The sequence below is a fragment of the Chlorocebus sabaeus genome, chromosome 9, assembly GCF_047675955.1.
Source record: "Chlorocebus sabaeus isolate Y175 chromosome 9, mChlSab1.0.hap1, whole genome shotgun sequence".
NCBI lineage: Eukaryota > Metazoa > Chordata > Mammalia > Primates > Cercopithecidae > Chlorocebus > Chlorocebus sabaeus.
This window is the reverse complement of record NC_132912.1, coordinates 27,236,484-27,258,544: the sequence shown is the minus strand read 5'-3', so window position 1 is coordinate 27,258,544 and position 22,061 is coordinate 27,236,484.

Here is a 22,061-nt window from a genome sequence, read left to right as displayed (position 1 = left end):
AAGCTTACAAATAATGTCATCTATGTTTTCTCCTCTAAGCTAATAGTTTTGATTTTACATTTAGGCCTGTGATCCATACACATGTATTTGTTGGGCCGTATGGATAGAGGTCCGTTTCCTTCTCATAAAAGCTGCCCATTTGTCTCAGCATCATTTGTGAAAAGACTGTCCTTCAGGATAGGAGTAACTTGGCATCTACATAAAAAATAAATCAGTTGACAATTTATGTGTGGTTCTAATTTTGTGCCATTGATCTGTTGGTCTGCTCTAAGCCCAGTAGCACCACACTGCCTTCATTACTGAAGCTTTATATTAATTACTGAAATTAGGCTGTGTATGTTGTCCACTTTGATTTTTATTAATCTTTCTGATTTCAAAGTTTATCTTTGTTATGTTCTTTTTTTTTTTTTTTTTTTGAGACAGATTTGCGCCCTGTCACTCAAGCTGGAGTGCAATGGTGCGATCATAGCTCACTATGCCCAAAACTCCCGGGCTCATGTGATCCTCCTGTCTCAGCCTCCAAGTAGCTGGGAATACAGTCATGCCATTACATCTGACTAATTTTTTGTTTTAATTTTTTTTTAAGAGACAGGGTCTTTCTGTGCTGTCCAGGCTGGTCTTGAACTCTTGGCCTCAAGCAATTCGTCTGCCTCAGCCTCCCAAACTGCTGGGATTACAGGTGTAAGCCACCATACCAACGCTTTGTTACTTTTTTATCTTAAACTCTATAAACCAATATTGTTTTTTTAAAGAAGGTATTCATCATAATAAAACTATACTGTAACAAAGCAATTCACTTTTACCCTGGAACTTGTTGGTTTTGGGCCTTGAATTTAACTCGTCACACCAATGGAATGGGAAAAGTGAAAAACAGCAACAGTGTAGAAGTTTTATTAATGATTAGAAATGTTAGCTATTTAAATATGATCTTGCCTAAAGGCTTTAGTCATGTTTTTCCTGTTTTGCAATCAGTGGCTCCCGCTCCTTCGTTCTCTCTCCTAGACGTCAATTACAAATTAGTTTCTTTTCCTCACCAAAAATATTTGGGGTGATGTCAGCATAAACAGGGTAGAATGTAGCTCCGAGAGCCCATTTCACCACAAAAATTTTTTTAAAAAATTGAAAAAAGCAAAAACTGTTAGAAAATATTCTAATTAAACTCTGAAAAATAGTCCAAGGTTTACACCAACCAAGTGGACACCAAATCAGAAAAAAAGCAACTTAAAAATGGTGGGAAAACTTTGTGGCATTTTTATTTGCCTTTGTCTCACACCCCCCTCCCTGGCTTGATAGTGATGGTGGTCCTAAGAAGGTAGCCTAGGCCAGGCAGGGTGGCTCAGGTCTGTAATCCCAACACTTTGGGAGGCCAAGAGGGGGGTGGATCACCTGAGGTCAGGAGTTCAAGACCAGCTTGGCCAACATGGTGAAACCCCATCTCTACTAAAAATACAAAAATTAGCCAGGCCTGGTGGCATGCACACCTGTAATTCCAGCTACTCGGAGACTGAAGCAGGAGAATCACTTAAGACCTGGGAGACTGAAGCAGGAGAATCACTTAAGACCTGGGAGGCAGAGGTTGCAGTGAGCTGAGATCGCACTACCGCACTCCAGCCTAGGTGACAGAGCAAGATTCTGTCTCAAAAAAAAAAAAAAAAAAGGTAGCCTACATTCATTCCTACCAGGTGTGGGACCCAGATTCCTAGTTCCAGAGGGAGAAAAGACCTCATTCACAGAGAGTTTGTCTGTTTAAACATGTCTACGAGCTATCAGAAGACTGACACAAAGCACTTATGCTTGTTTTACCTTCCCCAGAACTCACTCATGGTGAAAAGTTGGCAAGAATTTCCTTAAAACATCGTAAGCCAAATGAACAGCCCACAAGCATCAGGGGCAAAACATTACTGTCGAGGTATTTAATAGTGCCCTATAAGCCAGGGAGGACAGGCTGGGCCAAGAGTTTCTTTGTCAAAATAAGGCATTCAAAAGCACCTTTATATACCGGGATTTTTTTTTTTTTTTTTTTTGGCTTTGAGACAGAGTCTTACTCTGTCACCCAGGCTGGAGTGCAATAGAGTGATCTTGGCGCTCTGCAACCTTTGCCTCCCAGGTTCAAGCGATTCTCCTGCCTCAGCCTCCTGAGTAGCTGGGACTATAGACGGGCACCACCACGCCCAGCTAAGTTTTATATTTTTAGTAGAGATGGGGTTTTGCCATGTTGGCCAGGTTGGTCTTGAACTCCTGACCTCAGGTGATCCATATACTGGGAATTTTAAAGCCATGCACATGCTCAGGGCAGGACACATACTCAGAAAAGAGCTGCGAAAACTCAAAGCTTTAACCTCTGGCTAATCACTCCAGTCCAGCAGGAAGTGAAGGGGATGCTGTAGCTCCCTTGGGGTATGCCCACCAAGGCGATGCTTCCCTAGGGTACTTCTCCTCTATGGGATTGCACAAGGCTAGGGGACAGGACCAAGGAATACCAGGGTGCTAGATCTCTCTAGTGGCACTAGTAGTCTCCATGAACAAATGGCTGTATTCCCAGAAGAGACTAAGCTGCTCACAGGGGATGCTGTAGCTCTTCCTGTAGCTACCTAAGGCTCAAGATTCAAACACATGCCTTCCAAAAATATGGCATCATTTAGTGATGGCTCTGTAAAACTAAAAGCAGATAGGGTTCATTGGGCTGCAAAGGTGGATGGCCATCTTTTGACTCAGACTGAATACAGATGTTCCAACCAACCGGCCAAAATACCTGCAGTGGTGATGGCCAAGCAGGCCACCCCTACCACCATATTGCTACATTTTCACAGGCCATTGCCAGCAGCCTGGTTAAATTGTCAGGAGAATGGTGGCTGAGTGACTAGGCTACTAAAGGATCCCCTGTGTGAGGACAAGGACTATGCCAACAGCTTCCTGTCTTGAAGGGACAAATACATGTCACCCATGTGGACACTAAGAATACCATAGCCACCCTTGAGATAACATGTCATGTTTTTTGGATACTCCGTGAGATGTCCCGTTAACCAAACAACATACTTCACTGCCCAAGCAACATGACACAGGTTACACTTTCAGAGGATATGATCAGAGGATATGATGGGCTTTCCATGCAGCCTGTTATGCACAGGCCAGTGAAACCATTAAATGATGGAACAGCTGATTCACACAGCAACTGAAGAGAGAACATCAAGACAACCTGCTGGTGGGGTGGTACCCCCACCTGACTAGGGCAATGTAGGCACTAAACACAAGGAAAACACAGCATTGCAACACGCGTTGAGAAACACTGAACTAGGTAAGGGTGGTGGTGGACCAGGCAGCTGCCTGATTGGCCTGAGCCTGAAAAATCCTCATGTTTTCAACAATTCTTCTTTTTTCACTTTAGAAAGCATATCCTGTGGGTGGTTTGCAGTTCAGGCTGCCACAGTACCCCCAGACAGGGGGCTTTCTGACTCTAATCTGGAGGCAATGCTTCCTCTTGGTGCCTCCCCTTCCCTCTATGTGATTCCACAAGGGTGGGTGACAAAACCAAGGAATACAAGGGTGCTAGGGTCCCTCTAGGGGCACTAGGGACATCTGATCCTTCCAGTCAAGCAGGCAGTATCATCAGGCATATTAAGTTTGTACAGGACACGCTCTCTCTTCCTACACTGGACAAATGAGGACAAAAGGTCTGGGTTAAGCAGCAAGGGCAAGGGGTGCCCTCGGAGGTGGCAGCCTCAGGATAGGGACAGACAGGCTAGGTCACTATACCACCTCAGCCCAATTCTTATCTGATGGGTAGGAAACACCTGGGCCCCCTGGGAGGGGTAGGGGTGGGGCACGAACCTGTCAGTCTGCTTTTCCACAAGGATGTGGCAGCAGAAGCCTTGAGTGTGTCTTTGGTGGGCTTTGGTGGGCTCTTTCAAGCTGTGGCCATGGCAGGCAACCTGACAAAGTGTTGGATCTGCCACCCTGGACCTCCTCCTGTCACAGACCACAGTAATTCTCTCCTGCCAGTGGTAAACTAAACCGTTAATCTGTTCTCACGCTGCTAATAAAGACATACCCAAGTCTGGGTAATTTATAAAGAAAAAGTGGTTTAATGAATTCCAGTTCCATGGCTGGGGAAGCCTCACAATGATGACAGAAGGTGAAAGAGAAGAAAGGCACGTCTTACATGGCGGCAGGCAAGAGAGAGAACGTGTGCAGGGGAACTCCCCTTTATAAAACCATCAGATCTCATGAGACTCATTCACTATCATGAAAACAGCACAGGAAAAAACCCGCCCTCATGATTCAATTACCTCCCATGACACATGGGAATTATGGGAGCTACAGTTCAAGATTTGGGCGGGGACACAACCAAACTGTATCAACCATTATTCCCTGAGTATTGTCACCTGAGCATGGCTTACTGAGCAAGGATCTGGCACCTGCCACATGACAGGGAACCGGAAGTGCCCTATTAACTGACTCTGTGGCAAAATGTCACAACCACAACTAAAAAAACCTTGGTGGGCAGGTACTTTCATGGACACACTCCTCTGATTACATGGACTAGAACTGTCCCAGTAGTGATAATGAAAGCAAAGACTAGACTACCGCTAGCCCTCTGTGTAGGATTCATGAACAATATTGTATGGAAGAAACTGAGCTCATGCAACTATGCCATCAATCGGACTTGGTTGGTGAAAGCCAGTGCATCTATCCCTATGTATGGGCCATTGAACAATAAAATGAGGAAAGGGATGTTATGTATAGCCAAGGGCTACATCTTTCTCTGCAGATGGTCTGGCAGTAACCCACAGGATGGGCATTGTCATGCCTGAAAATCTGTCAGACAAAGGGATCTTGCATGTTGCATATGCTGGGGGTACCCCAAGATACCACCCCTGGGAATAATGAGATGCCCCCATTTGGGCCTGCAGCCCAAAGCCATACACCAGACTTACTAGGAACCTTCCAGGAGGTAGAACTGACTCTGGGCTTATGTCCTTTATGAGATCTTTGAGACCATGCATCAGAGTCAGTGCTCAGGAAAAAGCAATAAGAAATCTGTCCCTGACCATGGCAGATATGGCTTCCTCCACTGTCACTGCCTTGACCGCCCAGCAGACATCCCTCAGCTCCCTCAGGAAGGCTGTTTCGGATGACAGAAGTTATCTAGACTTTCTTTTAATCCAACTGGGAGGAGTGCATGCAATTGGCAGTACTGCCTGCCGTACCTGGATTAATACCACAGGTATGGTGGAAACACAAGTGAAGAAGATTCAGAAGCAGGTTCACTGGCCACAGACAGTGGAAACACCTGAAGAATTCCTCTTTCACCTCTTTGGCAACTTCTTACCTAGATTGTTTGGATTCTGGGCTAGGTCACTACTCCAGGAAGGCTTGGTCATGCTTGTGGTTGTAGTCCTCCTGAGCCTAGTGAAATGTATTCTGGCTATGGCCCAAAGGTGTTGCACTGAATGAAGATGTGTCAGTCAAGATGTTACATGAATCTGATGAGACAAACCTCCACCTCCAGATCTGGGCATATGGTTGGTAAGCATATGATATGGACTGGTTTTGCTAAGGGTAATATCTTGTGGAAGTGAGGTGAGGTGCACTACAGGACAGTTCTCTAGGTGTCCTTGGACCAACCCCATTCTTCCTCTTCCCTTACTCCCTCACAGTACTCAAGAAGAACTGTAGTATGTGCTGGGAATGCAACACCTTGAGATGAGGGGGAGTTTGCCAGAATAGCTCAGGCTCATTCCAGCCCCATTCTAAAAACAGAATGTCCATCAGTGCTTCAGCCCAATGTGGAACAATCAAATGAGGAAAGGGATGTTATATGCAGCCAAGGGCTACAGCTTTTATACCCCAATGTTGCCCCTGGGATATAAAACCCAGGGTGAGTTGCTTTCTGGAGTCCCTCAGCTGCAGTACAAGTAAGGCACTCACAGTTAAGGCTTCATCCATCCCAGGAAGCTTTCTGAGCCTTGGGAGGACTGACTCACAATGAATCCCAGGCATCTGCTCTCCCTTGTTGCCTATCCACAAGTAATAAATCCACTTAATGTAGCTTGTTGCATATGAGTACGTTTTGTCTCACTGGACTCAGACGACTTGATAAACCAGTACACAGTAAACCTCCTTCACAAAAACATGCAAGAATAAAAGAGTAATGTAAGCAGACATGGAATTCTAAGACATAATCCAAAAGAAATGGAATTGTAACAGAAATGAAGAATGCCCTCAGTAGGCTTATTGACAGACTGGACACAGCTGAGGAAAGAATTTCTAAGCTTGAGGATATATCCATAAGACTTCTCAAACTGAAAAGCAAAGAAAAAAAAGACTGGGGGAAAAAAAGAACAGGCTGTCAAAGAACTGTGGGATAACTACAAAAGTTGTAACACATGTATAATGAGAATACCAGAAGGAGAAGAAAGAGAGAAGGGAACGGAAGAAATTGCTGAAGCAATAATGACTTAAAATCTCCCCAAATTGATGTCAGACACCAAACCACAGACCCAGGAAGCTCGGAGAATACCAAACAGGAACAATATCAGTAATTATAATAATAATACTACACCAAGCATCTCATATTCAAACATCAGAAAAACAAAGAGAAAAATATGAAAGAATCTAAAGGAGAAAACTACTTTACCTATTGAGGAGTAAAGATAAGAATTACATTCAACTCATCCTCAGAAACTATCCAAGCAAGAAGAGAGTGGCATGAAATATTTAGAGTGTTGAGAGTTCAGAACACCAACCTAGCATTTTGTATCCTGCAAAATTATCCTTCAAAAGTGAAAGAGACAAAAATTGAGGGGATTTATTGGCAGTAGACCTGCCTTGCAAGAAATCTTAATGTTCTTTGGAAAGGAGGAAAATGATATAGGTTGGGAACTCATATCTACATAAAGAAAGGAAGAGCACTGTAGAAGGAATAAGTGAAGGTAAAATGAAAATTTTTATTTTTTGTTCTTATCTGATTGAACAGATAACAGTTTGTTCAAAATAAAAATAGCAACAATCTATTTGGCAATTATAGCTTATACATAAGTGAAACAAATAGCAGAAATGATTAAAGGAATGAAGGACAGAATTAGGAATATGTTACTCTTACAAGATATTTTCACTACCAGTGAAGCAGAATGATGTTATTTGAAAGTAGACTTGTATTCGTTGTAAATGTGTGTTACAAACTCTAGGGCAAGCATTTAAAATTGTTTTAAAAGAAGTATAATTGGACATTAGTAAGATGGTGGAATAGAAGGTAACGTGCTCCTGTCCCCCAATGAGGATTCTATACCTATTCACAGTCAAAAGTCACTCTGCAGGAGCCTCATTATTCGGGTTGGAGTTTGTGAAACCCCAGCTGATCCCAAGACCTATGAGGGTCATTTTGAGATTGCAGACCAACAGCCAGGTAGCTAATCCACTGAGTGTGCTCCCAAGTTCTAGCACAGAAATGGCCCAGTCCCAGAAGGGCCTTGACTACAGCCCTGTTTGACCTTGAGCCTGCAACCAAAACCGTCTTCCAAAAGTCCAGGAGGAATTGTACAATACTCAGTACATACTGAGCCTTGATGGAAAGGCTCACCTGCCTGCTGACATCAGTTCTGGCAGTGAACCTGAAAGTTGCTCTGTGGCTCAGCTCTAGACCCCCTCAGCTGAGGCCCAGCTCAGAACTGCCCACGCAAGGACCCAGAGGGACACTCGCCCATATCTCACAGCCCAAGAGCCTGAGCTTCCCTGATAGTTTTGCCAACTTCTGTCTCACAGCACATTCCAAAGAGGCCTGGTCTCAGCTCCTGCTGCCGTCAGGTAACTGTCCCGTCTGTGCTGAAACCTGCTGGAAAACAAAGTGCCCCTCTGATTCTTCGATTTGGGCTCTGCAGCCTCCATCCCACAGCAGATCCCAAAGAGGTCCAATCCCAGCTCTGGCCTATCTTCTTGCATAAGATCGTTGTGCAATCTCATTCCTTGGTATTTGGCCAGATGTGCTGAAAACTTGTGCCCACACAAAAACCTGCATACAGGTGTTTATAGCAGCTTTATTTGTAATTTCTAGAACTTGGAAGCAAGCAAGACATCCTTCAACAGGCAAATGGGTAAACCGTGGTACATATATTATTATTATTATTATATAATCATATATATATATGTAAAATTCCATGCTAAAAAGAAATAAGCTCTCAAGCCATGAAAGACATGAAGGAACTTTAAATATATCTTATGAAGTGAAAGAAGCCAATCTGAAAAGCCTACATATTGTATGACTCCTACAGTAGGACATTCTGGAAAAGGCAAAACTTTGGAGACAGTGAAAAGATCCATTGTTGCCAGGGGTTTGGGAGAGGGAGGGATAAATAGGCTGAGCACAGAGGAGTTTTAGGACAGTGAAACTGTTCTGTACAATATTATAATGGTAGACACATGTCATTTTGCATTTGTCAAAACCCATAGAATGTACAATACCAAGAGTAAACCCTAACATAAACTATGGGATTCAGGTGATAATAATGTGTGAATGTAAATTCATCTACTGTAACAAATGGGAAGGTCAGGGGGCAGGGGCTCTATGGGAATTCACTGTACTTTCTGCTCAACTTCACCGTGAACCTGAAACTGCCCTAAACAAAATTTAGTGTGTATTTTAAAAATTTCTCAAGTCATGTTTTTTAAAATACCTTTGCTTGATGAGAATCAAAACAAAGTCCATAGTTAGTGTGTTTCTTAAGACTCTTAGTCTACAAATTCTCCCTCCTCTTTTTATTTCCCCCTCTTGTAGTTTATTTGTTAAAGAAACCAGGTCATTTGTCCTGTAGAGTTAGAATCCTACATTTTGGCTTTTGTTGATTGCATTATGTTGTTTCAGCACATTCCTCTGACCTCTTGACATGGGTAAGATAGGTTTGATCAGATGTGTGCTTGGTTTTGTTTGCTGGTTGTTTTTGCAAGGTGGCATTGTGAGCTTTCAATCCAATATGACAGGAGGTGCTTAATGACTGACTCTGTCTGTTTAAGATGGTAAAATTCACTAATGTGTTCAGGTATTGTCAGCCCGGTCCAACCATTACAAAGTACTTCATCAGTTTTTTTAATTAATTATTTTAACAACTTTGAGAGGCAGAATAATACCCTCCAAATATGGCCACATCTTTTTTTTTTTGAAATGGAATGTCACTCTGTCACCACCCAGGCTGGAGTGCAGTGGCGCAATCTCGGCTCACTGCTGCAAACTCCGCCTGCCGGGTTCAAGCGATTCTCCTGCCTCAGCCACCTGAGTAGCTGGGATTACAGGCACGCCCCACCGTGTCTGGCTAATTTTTGTATTTTTAGTAGAGATGGGGTTTCACCATGTTGGCCAGACTGGTCTCAAACTCCCAACCTCAGGTGATCAACCTGCCTCAACCTCCCAAAGAGCTGGGATTACAGACACACACCTCCATGCCTGGCTAATTTTTGTATTTTTAGTAGAGACGGAGTTTCACCATGTTGGCCAGGCTGATCTTGAACTCCTGACCTCAAGTGATCCACCACCTCGGCCTCCCAGAGTGCTGGGATTACAAACGTGAGCCACCATGCTCGGCCTTAATGGTTTTTACTATCTTGAAGTTTCTCATGAAATTTAGTCAGATGTCAGCTGAGAATGCACACATCTGAAGGTTTGACTGGGGCTGGAATCAGATCCATTTTCAAGATGGCTAACTCACATGACTCTCAAATTGTGCTGGCTATTTGTGGGAGACCCCAGTTCCTCTCCATATGGGCCCCTGACAGCTGCTGGATTCCCCTGGACCTAGTAGTCCAAGAGAATGGAAGATGAAATGTCCTTTATGCTCTAGCTTAGGATGCCACACAGAATCATATCTGCTACTCCACTGGTCACACAGACCAGTTCTAATTCAATGTGCAAAGATCAAAGTAATAAATACCAGGAGGTGATAAAAATTGGGGACCATCATAGAGGCTGGCTGTGAGTTTGTATGGATTAATTTCATCCCAGTTATGGTCACATTTTCCTTCTTCACATGTCTGGTGCATTTTTATTGGATACTTCTTATAGAATATATGTTGTTGAGTACTAGCTTTTGTTGCTTTCTCTTAATACTATTGGATATGACAAAGTTATCTGTGTATCAGGTTGGTCTTTTCAAAGCTCATTTTTAGGACTTCTTAGGATGAATCTAGAGTAGTCTTTAGTTCTAGGCTAGCTTTGCCCTACTATTAGGCACAACTCTCTGGGGTTTCTACTGAATCTCCCAGGTTTTCAATGAGGAATCTACATTCTGCCTGGTCAAAACTTAAACATCTCCCAGCCCTGTGAGATTGCTGGAGATTTAGTGTATACCTCTCTGGTTATGCTCTGCCTTGTCTCATAGAGCTTCATCCTCTGCATGTGCCATATGTGGCTAAGTATTTAGTAATAGATTCTCTGGTCAAACTTTGCAAAGCCTGACTTCATGGACATTTACCTTACACAGACATGACTAGGTATTTAGAGACAAGCTAAAAGGGGCCCCGTGCAGATTTAGGAAGTGCTTTATCTCCACGGTTCCTTCTACTCTGGCACTTTGACTCACGTATTTTAGCCTGCCCAGACCTCCTAAACTCTGCCCTGTAAAGAAAATGCCATGCTCTGCCTAGATTTACCTTCATATTCTGTGGTTTGGAAAATGTCTCCATGAAGAAAATGAGTATGATTATAGGACTCGCTTCATTTGTTTTCTGTCTTTGAGGGATCATAATTCTTCACTGTCTGTTGTCTGGTGCCTGAAAATCATTGTTTGACACATTTTGTCCCATTTTTTCTTTTTCTTTCTTCCTTTTTTTTTTTTTTTTTTTTTTTTTTTCCTGAGACAAGGTCTCACTCTGTTGCCCAGGCTTAAGTGCAGCAGCATGATCACTACTCACTGCAGCCTCAGCCTCCCAGGCTCGAGCAATCTCCCGCCTCAGCCTCCAGCATAGCTGGGACTCCAGGTGCATGCCACCACATTAGGCTAATTTTTGTAGAGATGGGGTTTCTTCATTTTGCCCAGGCTGGTCTTGAACTCCTGGGTTCAAGTGATCCACTCACCTCAGTCTCCCGAAGTGCTAGGATTACAGACATGAGCCACCACACCCAGCCTTGCCCAGTTGTTAACAATAAGAGAACAAGCTCTCTTCCAATTATCTTATCATGGCTGGAAACAGATATCCCCTATCTTTTTGTTTTCATGTTTATGTCATTCATTTCCTTGTCTAACTTTAAAGTCTGATTTTCTCTAGTCCATCTCCTTGAAGCAAACTTTGAAGTAAATATGAAACTTCAAATACCTGGAAATTCCCCTTTTTCTCTTAATAAATTAATAGAAATATGATACTACAAATGTTTTTGTGATTTGCTAATAGGCTCTTAAATCTCCTTAAATTTTTTTAAAAGGCTTCCTGAACAAAATAAGTAGGCTTTCAAGACTACTGCAAAAGAGACTGATATATACTATACCAATTGCCCAGAAAATTCAAAGGGAATCTTCTAAGTAACACTTTTGCCCCAAAATTTCAGAATAATTCACCACTGAAAATATTATCCTTTTATGCTGCAAGTGTGCAAGAAAACATGACTCTCCTCCTCTATTCCCTGTATACACACACATTGTTCCCTTCTCTGAAGGAGGATCTTTGATGTAGGTGAGTAATTTAAGGATAAATTTGTTGGTTAATGTCTGTCAAAGTATGTAGTTATGCTTTCTAAAGTTAAAGGATTTGGTGGCCATATAAGAATCAAATTGTAACACAGTCATAAACAACACACACATTTATAATTATCATTTCGCTTTGATATTAAGTCCATTTATTAGTCTGTTTTCACATTGCTGATAAAGACATGCCTGAGACTGGGCAATTTACAAAAGAAAGAGGTTTTTTTGAACTCACAGTTCCACGTGCCTGGGGAGGCCTCATAATCAAGGTGGAAGGTGAAAGTCACGTCTCACATGGTGGCAGGCAAGAGAAGAGAGAACTCATGCAGGGGAACTCCTCTTTATAAAACAATCAGATCTTGTGAGATTTATTCACTATCATGAGAACAGCACGGGGAAGACTTCCCCTCATGATTCAATTATCTCCCACCGGGTCCCTCCCACATCACATGGGAATTCAAGATGAGATTTGGGTGGGCACAAAGCCAAATCATATCAGTCTGTAACTGATATATGTTATTTTTTACATATATTGTGGCTAAAAATGAAAATAAAACACTTATTATCTAATGCTGTGCAGAAGGGAGCTGATGTTCCTGGCAACCGTCAATGTAAAATAACTTACTTTTTATTTTTCTAATATCAATAAAGAATTACAGAGTTCATTTTCTCTTTTCATATAGATAATTGAAAAGAAGATATTCCTTTCTTTTAAAAGACAAAGGTTTTGAGAATTCTAAAGTTCAGAATGTTCTCAAAGGGGATCTGGCCTGAACCCTTGTCACAGACTGGAGGCTACTGTAGGTCTCATCACCCTCGCTCTGCATGGATGATGCCCTGAGATGCCATCCTTCTGCCTAGACTTTCTTCAGGTCAAAAGGCAGGGCAGGGACTGGCAGATGAAGTCACCAGCCAGGAATGGCTAACATTTCTTGTTAACTATCTCAGTCCTGCTAGAAAGAATAAATTTAAAGAAACCCCTACATTAGAAAGGGGAGGTCAGAAGCTGAGTAGTTGGTAACACTTCCTTCTTTTTAACCACAGTAGTGGTGGGCTTCCTTCCTAGTGCTAAATGCCTACTGTTAGACACCTAGTGTATGATTCATTCATGCCTTTTACAAATACTTGTCAAATGTTTGCATTGTGACCGATACTCTTCCAGGCACTGATTACAAAGCAATGAACAAATAAACAGAAGTCAATCCCCACAATGGAAATTACATTCTAGTGCCTAAGGAAGAAAGCACACAAGACACATACGATACATAAGTAAATAGGTAGTATGTTAGGAGGTGGTAATTATCATGGAGAAACATACAAACAATTAGCATGAAAGCCAGCAAGCTAACGTAAGTCCTTATCACGAAATAGGCAAGTGTGTGCAAGTACACACGTGTTAGTGTCCATGCATGTGCACAGCGTGTGCTGATGGAAGGGCAGGTCATTGCCACTACATCATAGGACCAAACTGGGGAGAAAGGAAAACTTATTCTTATAAGTCTATTAGCATATATTAACCTGGAAAATAAATTAGGGAAAAGGAAGTACACTACTCCTACATATTATCAATCATGGTTATTGTTTTATTCTCTTTTCTAAAACGGCTTGGGTTCAGCATCAACCTTCTGGATATTAACAAGGACACTGATTTTGAATTATAGAGTATAAACAATTATTTTAACAGAATTCATTATATTTAAGGGTTCACTGTAAGGACTTCTTTAGTTTTGAGTAAGTTGAAAAACAATAGTGAGAACTGATATTCCAAGGGGGATTTTACAATAAAAAGCCCATACCTCATTATTTTTCCATAACAGAAGTCTTTTTTTTTTTTTTTTTTTTTTTTTTTGAGACAGAGTCTTGCTCTGTCGCCCAGGCTGGAGTGCAGTGGCCAGATCTCAGCTCACTGCAAGCTCCACCTCCCGGGTTTACGCCATTCTCCTGCCTCAGCCTCCCGAGTAGCTGGGACCACAGGCGCCTGCCACCTCGCCCGGCTAGTTTTTTGTATTTTTTAGTAGAGACGGGGTTTCACCGTGTTAGCCAGGATGGTCTCGATCTCCTGACCTCGTGATCCGCCCGTCTCGGCCTCCCAAAGTGCTGCGATTACAGGCTTGAGCCACCGTGCCCGGCCAACAGAAGTCTTCACTCACTGGACACCCCAGTCAAGCCCTCTAGATGTTAGGCCCACTGTGTGCTGGAAGGTATTATTGTATGTGCAGAAATCATTAAACTGGCTTTATGGAGAATTATGTTTTTGAAAGGAGAAAGCAGAGAAAACTAAAGGAATTCCGTAATGTGACACCAAAATCCAATCAAAGGGATAGTTTTCCCAATTCTATGTAATATCCGCCCCCTAAGCCACTGCAAAGAATCAGTGTATCAGACGCTACAAAGCATATAGAAGTAGACTGACTTTGGGGATACGCAAAATCTAATATCTAGCAGTTGAGAAATATAGTGAAAAGCCTGGGAATATGCTTCAAGGGAAAAATAGGTTCGCAACCAGTCTGGCCAACATGGTGAAACCCCACCTCTACTAAAAATACAAAAATTATGCGGGCGTGGTGGTGGCTGCCTGTAATCCCAGCTACTCAGGGGGCTGAGGCAGGAGAATAGTTTGAACCCAGGAGGCGGAGGTTGCAGTGAGCTGAGATTGCACTACTGCACTCCAGCCTGGGCAACAGAGCAAGACGCCGTCTCAAAAAAAAAAGAAAGAAAAAAAGAAAAGAAAAAGAAAAATAGGTGTTTATGTTTTGTCCAGGTATACTAAATGTCCAGAGGTTTCCTTAAGGGATTCAGAATGGTGCAATTTATTTCTTCCTCTGTTATAACGTTGGTTCAACAAAATGAAACACACTTAAAGCTTGGGTTGAGTAAACACATGTGTTTATCAAGTCATTCAAACAATAACTATCATCAATAACACAATGAGGAAAATCACCAAGGTCATGATTTTAAAAGATCTTGAAAAAAATCAATAAAATGAAATAATTAAGTCTTCTTCCTCCAAAACATAAACTACATTCCAGGTGTTAAACTGCTATGGAAATCATAAAAGAAATGTTAATAGGAAAAACATACAACTCGTCGATAAAAACCTAAAGCCAACTAAAGCCTGTGCCAAGAAACAATTGTGGGCCATGATGAAGCTGTTGAGGATTTTTTAAGAAGCATTTATGGAAGAAACAGACATTTGGAATAAAGCAGGTTGAGCCCAAGACACTCTTAGAAGGCTGCATAACTTTTTATAGATGTTACTAGTAAAGGTAGCAGCCATTACTCTCACACACACAAACACATGTGCATACATACACACACGCAAACACATACACACACACACACACAGAGACGATTGCAATGGCAAACTACATCCCCCAAATTTATTAATACTTTGAGGTTTTATTTTCCATTTTTCTCTTTATACCGAATTATTTGTCTCATAATGCACTTCTCTATAAATGCTTTATTTCTCTGAACTGGGCAACTAATGAAATCATACAAATACATACCCACGTAAACAAACACAAGGTTTTGTGCTCTCAGCTTCTGTCTTCTACCTACACTGATTACACCTCGAGAGTAGTCTTTTATAACATTATTCAAATAACAGGCCACCAGATACTCTTCCCTCTGGAAGTGCACCTGCATCTTTCATCAACTTTAACGGAAATGATGTGCAAGCAAACTCCTACTGCTAGTTCAAGAGTCAAAGAGGGGACAAGGCATTATGAATTTTTCAGATTGCTGACCAAGAAATAGCGTTCATTTCCTCCATTATCAATATTGTTTAAAATGAAAGTCACAGGATTTCTGAGGCAGAAATATGGGAATTTAAAAGAATAAACAATAGCTTATTTTTATTTCACAGCTTTTTTGGGGGCTGGTATTTAAAAGGAAACACTTTACTGAGGCCCACTGCCAACAATTTGTCAATAATAAAATGAATAAAACTAGGGCACTACCAAATTTCTTCACCTGTGAGTAGTGAATAAGTATAATCTATGATTTTAATACCCTTTTCAGTAATATTTGCAAACTTTCCACCCAATTGATGGCTTATTTTTCTCACACAAATATTTTCAACATGAACCCTAGCCCAACTGTCCTTTCTTATTTTCTTGCTGAAATGTAATGAAATGCTAACTTTCAGGAATGTTGAGAAATACTCTTTTGTCTGTCCCCTAAGAAATAGCTTCATTGTTTCCTTCCTATGAACTCTGCTCCCAATTAATTGACTTTTGTAATCGTGTTTTGAGACCAGATACTGTTCAGCAGATTGTTTTTTTTTTTTTTTTTTTTTTTTTTTTTTTACCAGGGTAAAGCTCTATTTATCACATGTCGTGTTTTTCCCACTCTGTCCTCATTGTCACTGGTTAGAAGGAAAGAGTGAATTTTTAAAGTTACTAATCAACAGTGGCTCTTTGCCTTAGTTTAGCTAAGTCATCCTCAACTGACCAAAGAAAGAAATCGTCAGATTACTGATGGTTGACAGCACAAAGGGGTGTGTATGTAAGATCCAAGATCAACATAGGATACATTGTACTGCGTATTGCTTTACCACATTTCTTCTGGGTTTAGCTATGCTGGGAGCAGTTGGGGACATACTCTTACGAATGAAGTTTGGAGGTGCCTGTATTTACATCTACGTGTTCAGAAGAGCAGAGCCGATAACCCTATCTGTGCCTTTAAAGAAGATTTGAGAGAGTCAACCAATGTAAGGATGGTCATACGGACTTTCTGGCTTTTAGTCACCTCTCCTGGCTATCTCCAGCCACAGATCTGCACAGACCAATGCCACTTTATACAGAGACGGTGTCCAAAGATAAAGGAAGAAATGATTGTATCTACTGCTACAATGACTCCATTTTATTTCCTAAAGATCAGGAAACAACCCACATTTAGGATAGTGCAACAAATCTCAAGGACAAAATGGCAAAATACATACATTGCTTATTCACAATTAAGAGACATGGCCTTTGGCCTTTTGTTTTGTTTTTTGGCAGGTGGTACCTATTCTGACAGGTGGGAGTCTCCTCTGCTAAAGCCGGAGTTTATTATTTCAAACTATAAATGTGACATATTATGGGTTTCAAGAGTTGCATTCTTTTTTCCCCTCCAATGTACTCTTCCATCCGTCCTTTCCTTATCCTGTGGCCAGCTCCTCCAGAGGCTATGGCAGAGGGAGAAGGGACACAGCTGGAAATTCCTGCTGTTACTAGAACATGGCTATTGTTTACTCTGTGAAGGCAGGCTTTCTCTGTGAGTCCCAATTGTGGTTGTTTTTGTTTGTTTGTTTGTTTGTTTTTTTACATTCCCCATCTCAGATACTCTCCACGTGACTTCTTTTCTCCCCTCAGCTTTATTGAGATATAATTGGCTTCTTAAAAACTGCACATAGGTACATACACACCATGGACTACTATGCAGCTATAAAAAAAGAATGAAATAATGTCCTTTGCAGCAACATGGATGGAGTTGGAGGCCATAATCCTAAGCCAATTAACACAGGAACAGAAAACCAAATACCGCATGTTCTCACATATAAGTGGGGGCTAAGCATTGAGCACACACAGACATAAATATATAACAGTAGACACTGGACTACTAGAGGGTGGAGGGAGGTGGGCAGGTAGTTGGCAAAACTACCTATCAGGTACTGTGCTCACTACCTAGGTGACAGGATCCATACCCTAAACCTCAGCATCACACAATATTCCTGTGTAAGAAACCTGCACACATACCCCTTGTATCAAAAAATAAAAGTTGAAAATTAACAAGCAAAGAACAACCCCATTACAACGCAGGAGAAGATATGAACAGATACTTTTCAAGAGAAGATATATATGTGGCCGACAAGCACATAAAAAATGTTCAACATCATTAGTCATTAGAGAAATGCAAATCAAAACCACAATGAGATACCATCTCACACCAGTCAGAATGGTTATTATTAAAAAATCAAAAAATAATGGATACTGGCAAGGCTGCAGAGAAAAGCTAACACTGACAACAGTGTAAATTAGTTCAACCACTGCAGAAAATAGTTTGGTAATTTCTCAAAGAACTTAGAACTACCATTTGACCCAGGAATCCCATTATTGGGTATATCCAAAGGAATATAGATTGTTCTAATGTAAAGACACATGCACACATATGTTCATCACAGCACTGTTCACAATAGCAAAGACATGGAATCAACCTAAATGCTCATCAACAGTAGACTGGATAAAGAAAATGTGGTACATATACACCATGGAATACTACGCAGCCGTAAAAAAGAACAAGGTCATGCTCTTTGCAGCAACATGATGGAGCCAGAGGCCTTTATCCTAAGGGAACTAATGCAGGAACAGAAAACCAAACACCTCATGTTCTCACTTGAAAGTAAGATCTAAACACCGAGTACACATGGACACAAAGAAAGGAATCATAGACACCAGGGCCTACTTGAGGGTGAAAACTGAAAAGCTACTTATTGAGTATCATTTATGCTGTGTTTATTACCTGGGTGATGAAATAATCTGCACACCAAACCCCCAGAACATGCAGTTTATCTGTAGAACAAACCTGCATGTGTCCCCCTGAAAAGAAAATAAAAGTTAAAAATAAATAAAAGTTGAGGCTGGGCACGGTGGCTCACACCTGTAATCCCAGCAATTGGGAGGCCAAGATGGGCACATCATTTGAGGTCAGGAGTTCGAAACCAGCCTGGCCAACATAATGAAACCCTGTCTCTACTAAAAATACAAAAATTAGCTGGGCATGGTGGTGGACGCCTGTAATCCCAGCTACTCAGGAGGCTGAGGCAGGAGAATTGCTTGAGCCCGGGAGGCGGAGGTTGCAGTGAGCAGAGATTGTGCCATTGCACTCCAGCCTGCATGACAGAGCAAGACTCCATCTCAATAAATAAATAAATAAATAAAAGTTGAAATGAAATAAATTAAAAACTGCACAGAATTAATATATACAATGTGATGAGCTTGGACATATGTATACACTCGTGTGACCATCACCACAATCAAAGTAGTAAGTATATCCATCATCTCCAAAAGTTTCTTTGTGTCCCTTTGTTGTTTCGGTATTGCTGCTTTCATGGTAAGAACACCTAACATGAGACAGTATGCCACCATTGCTGCCACCACCACCATCGCCATGAACAACGTCGTACAGACTCTCACACACGGAGCTTCAACCGTACGATCAATGCTTCAGTTGTTGGTTTGTGGAGAAGCTTCTCAAGGATGACAGCTCTGGGGAGCCGTGCTCCAACCTCTTCAAGCATTACCTGCAGTGTGTTCAGAAAGCAGTAGCAGAGAGCATCCCTGTTGAAGGACTGAGTTCATGGGCCATGGCAAAGAAAAGCTTGACGAGTCCTCTTGACCTTGACGGTCACCTTGAAAGTGGATTCCTCAAATCAAGAAATTGAGGACTCTGGATTTTGTGAAGACAGCCATCAGATTTGATGGGGAATGGCAAGGGGAGTTTTGTTTCCTCCTTCTTGATGTTTTCCTCTCACTTGTAAAAGATGATGATTTTGGCCCGGGCATGGTGGCTCACGCCTGTAATCCCAGCACTTTGAGCGGCCGAGGCGGGCAGATCACGAGGTCAAGAGATCGAGACCACCCTGGCCAACATGGTGAAACCTCGTCTCTACTAAAAATACAAAAATTAGCTGGGCGTGGTGGCGCATGCCTGTAGTCCCAGCTAGTTGGGAGGCTGAGGCAGGAGAACCTTTGAACCCGGGAGGCGGAGGTTGCAGTGAGCTGAGATCGTGCCACTGCACACTCCAGCCTGGCAACAGAGTGAGACTCCATCTCAACAACAACAAAAAAAAGATGATGATTTCTCACTTGCTCTGGTATCTTCTAGGAACCCAGGGTGCTAAAACTGAACAATTTCTGGGGATTATCATTGCAATACTTGGTCTGGGATCAGCTGTAAATATACCTTGTAAGAAAATAATGATAAACTAGTCAGGATGATCCAAGTTGCCTGACCTCTTGATTTTTGCTACGAATGACATTATGTACACTTGTACTGGAGTCATCGTTCACGAAAGCAATTGGTGAGGACTTCCTTTTTCTCTCAGGGAACTAATGCTCTGAAAAGGGATCTGGGCACAACAGTTTCAGTCAGTGCTTCGGAGCAGAGTCTTTTTTTTACATGGTAACTAACAGTTAAGATTGCTGGCAGCCTGGATAAGCAAAGAGGAAGACAGCTTTTAACACAACCCCCTGCCTGAAAAACAGGTGTCAGATTAAGATGTGAAAGCTTCAAGAATGTTGCAGTGAACACCATTTCAGAGCTCACAGTGTACATCACGAATAAAGATGCTCAGTGGCTATGGAGGAAAAGTCTAAATTGCACAGTTTGCTGTTGGCAGCTTTCAACTCAAGTCAAGAATTAAGTCAACTTTCAGACCCTAAAACATGCCAAATTGCTGCATCTGGTTAAATGGGGGAAAAGGTGTTTACTTTATTTGCCTTGTTTACTCAACCCTGTCCTATAATGTCTGAAATCATGGAGATGGAATAAAGTGTAACATTTCATTTCTGTCATTATTTTCCTCTGGAATTCAGTACAGAACAACTATATTATCCTACTACTCCACATATCTCATACATGCGCAAAGGAGAGTTTTATCTTTTACAATTTAAAGGTGAAGAAATAGTAATTTGTCTCAGCTAAGTGGTATGGCATGGCAATTAGAAACCTCACTGATTTCTAACGTTTATTTCCAGAATAGGCTACACAAATATCTTAAAATAAATTTACATTATGGTACCAAAAATGTCACGATCAAGAGAATATTTATGTGCTTTAGAGTGTCTTGTGATCCCCAAAATTGCATCACTTGAGTAACTTGGTTTAATTTATTTGATGCCAAAGAATAATACAAAACTTGATTTACTGGCCAGGCATGGTGGCTCATGCCTGTAGTCACAGCTACTTGGGAAGCTGAGATGGGAGAATCGCTTGAGCACAAGGAGGTTGAGGCTACAGTGAGCCAAGATTGCACCACTGCACTCCAGCCCCAGTGACGAAGTAAAGACCCTGTTTTTGTTAAAACACACAAGCAAAAAACAAAAAAAACAAAAAAACAAAAAAAACACCACCCTTGATTTACTGAAAACCTAAATTCTATTATCTTGTCTCTACTTTACCAGTTACAACTACTACTTCATATTTAATGTTACCAGTGCTTAATGTCATTTCAAAACATTCTTTATGGATATTTTCTGACTGGTTGTGGTTCATTATTCAAGGATTATAACAGATATATGGAACCCAACTGAAGGAGGCAGGCAGCAAGCTAAAGGACATCTGTCCTAAACTCAGACTGGCCACAAGCAAAATAGCTCCACAGAGATCAGAAGTGCAGGCTGTTATATCACATAATGGCAAAAGTAAAGGGATTCTTTATTCCTTATCGTAAATGGCTGTCCACGTGCCTTACCCTTGCATTACCAGTTGAATGTAATTACTACAAAATACCCTGTAGCCTCTTGAACCTTACCACAAACTGTCCCATGGAGTCTTCAGAAAAATCCAGCTCCAAGCCAACGATATGCTTTTATTATAAGTCGTATTAAGAGGTCTGTGTGTGAAAGCTGCATATGCCAGCCCAGAAATTCACTTTTGAACCTGATTTTTGGGGAAAATTGCAGGAAATATCTTGAACAAACCTCCTCAGTTTCAATCGAGGGGGTGAGAAGGATGTTCTAATTCATTAATTGCCAGGACAGATTTTAGGTTCCTGAAGTACAACTAAAAAGCTCAAGCAGTGGGTATCTCACCCTATCCATATTACAGTTAAGTCTTAAAGGCCAGATATTAGTAACTACCTTGCTTTATGAACACATCCTACTGAAAGGAAAAACATCTTACCTTGCTGAGAATAATTCTTTCTGAATGTTCCCTACTCTGTCTTGACTTCATCCTGCCCATAGTGACTTCAACTACCTCAGCTACTTTAAAGGTTTTTAATTTTGATGAGGAATTAATTGCCCTTTCAGAGGGATTTTGTAACTTCTACTACTGTTTCTTCTTTCTAATTCTTATGGTTACAAGATGGTTTTAATTCCAAAAATCAGTAAAGCCAATACTTTAAGGAAAAAAAAAGGAACACTTAGCATGAGACGTACTGTCCTAACAAACGTTTAAGTGCACAATGCCTTATTGCCAACTGTAGATACTAAGGTGCACAGCAGATCTCTGGAATTTACTCATCTTGTATAAATGTAACTTTACATGCGTTGAACAACCACTTCCTGTATCTCCCTAACTCCATTTCTTGGTAACCACCATTCTATTGTCTACTTCTGTATATTTTCCTATTTTAATTTATTTTATTTTGATGGAGTTCTGCTCTGTCGCCTAGGCTGGAGTACAGTGGCA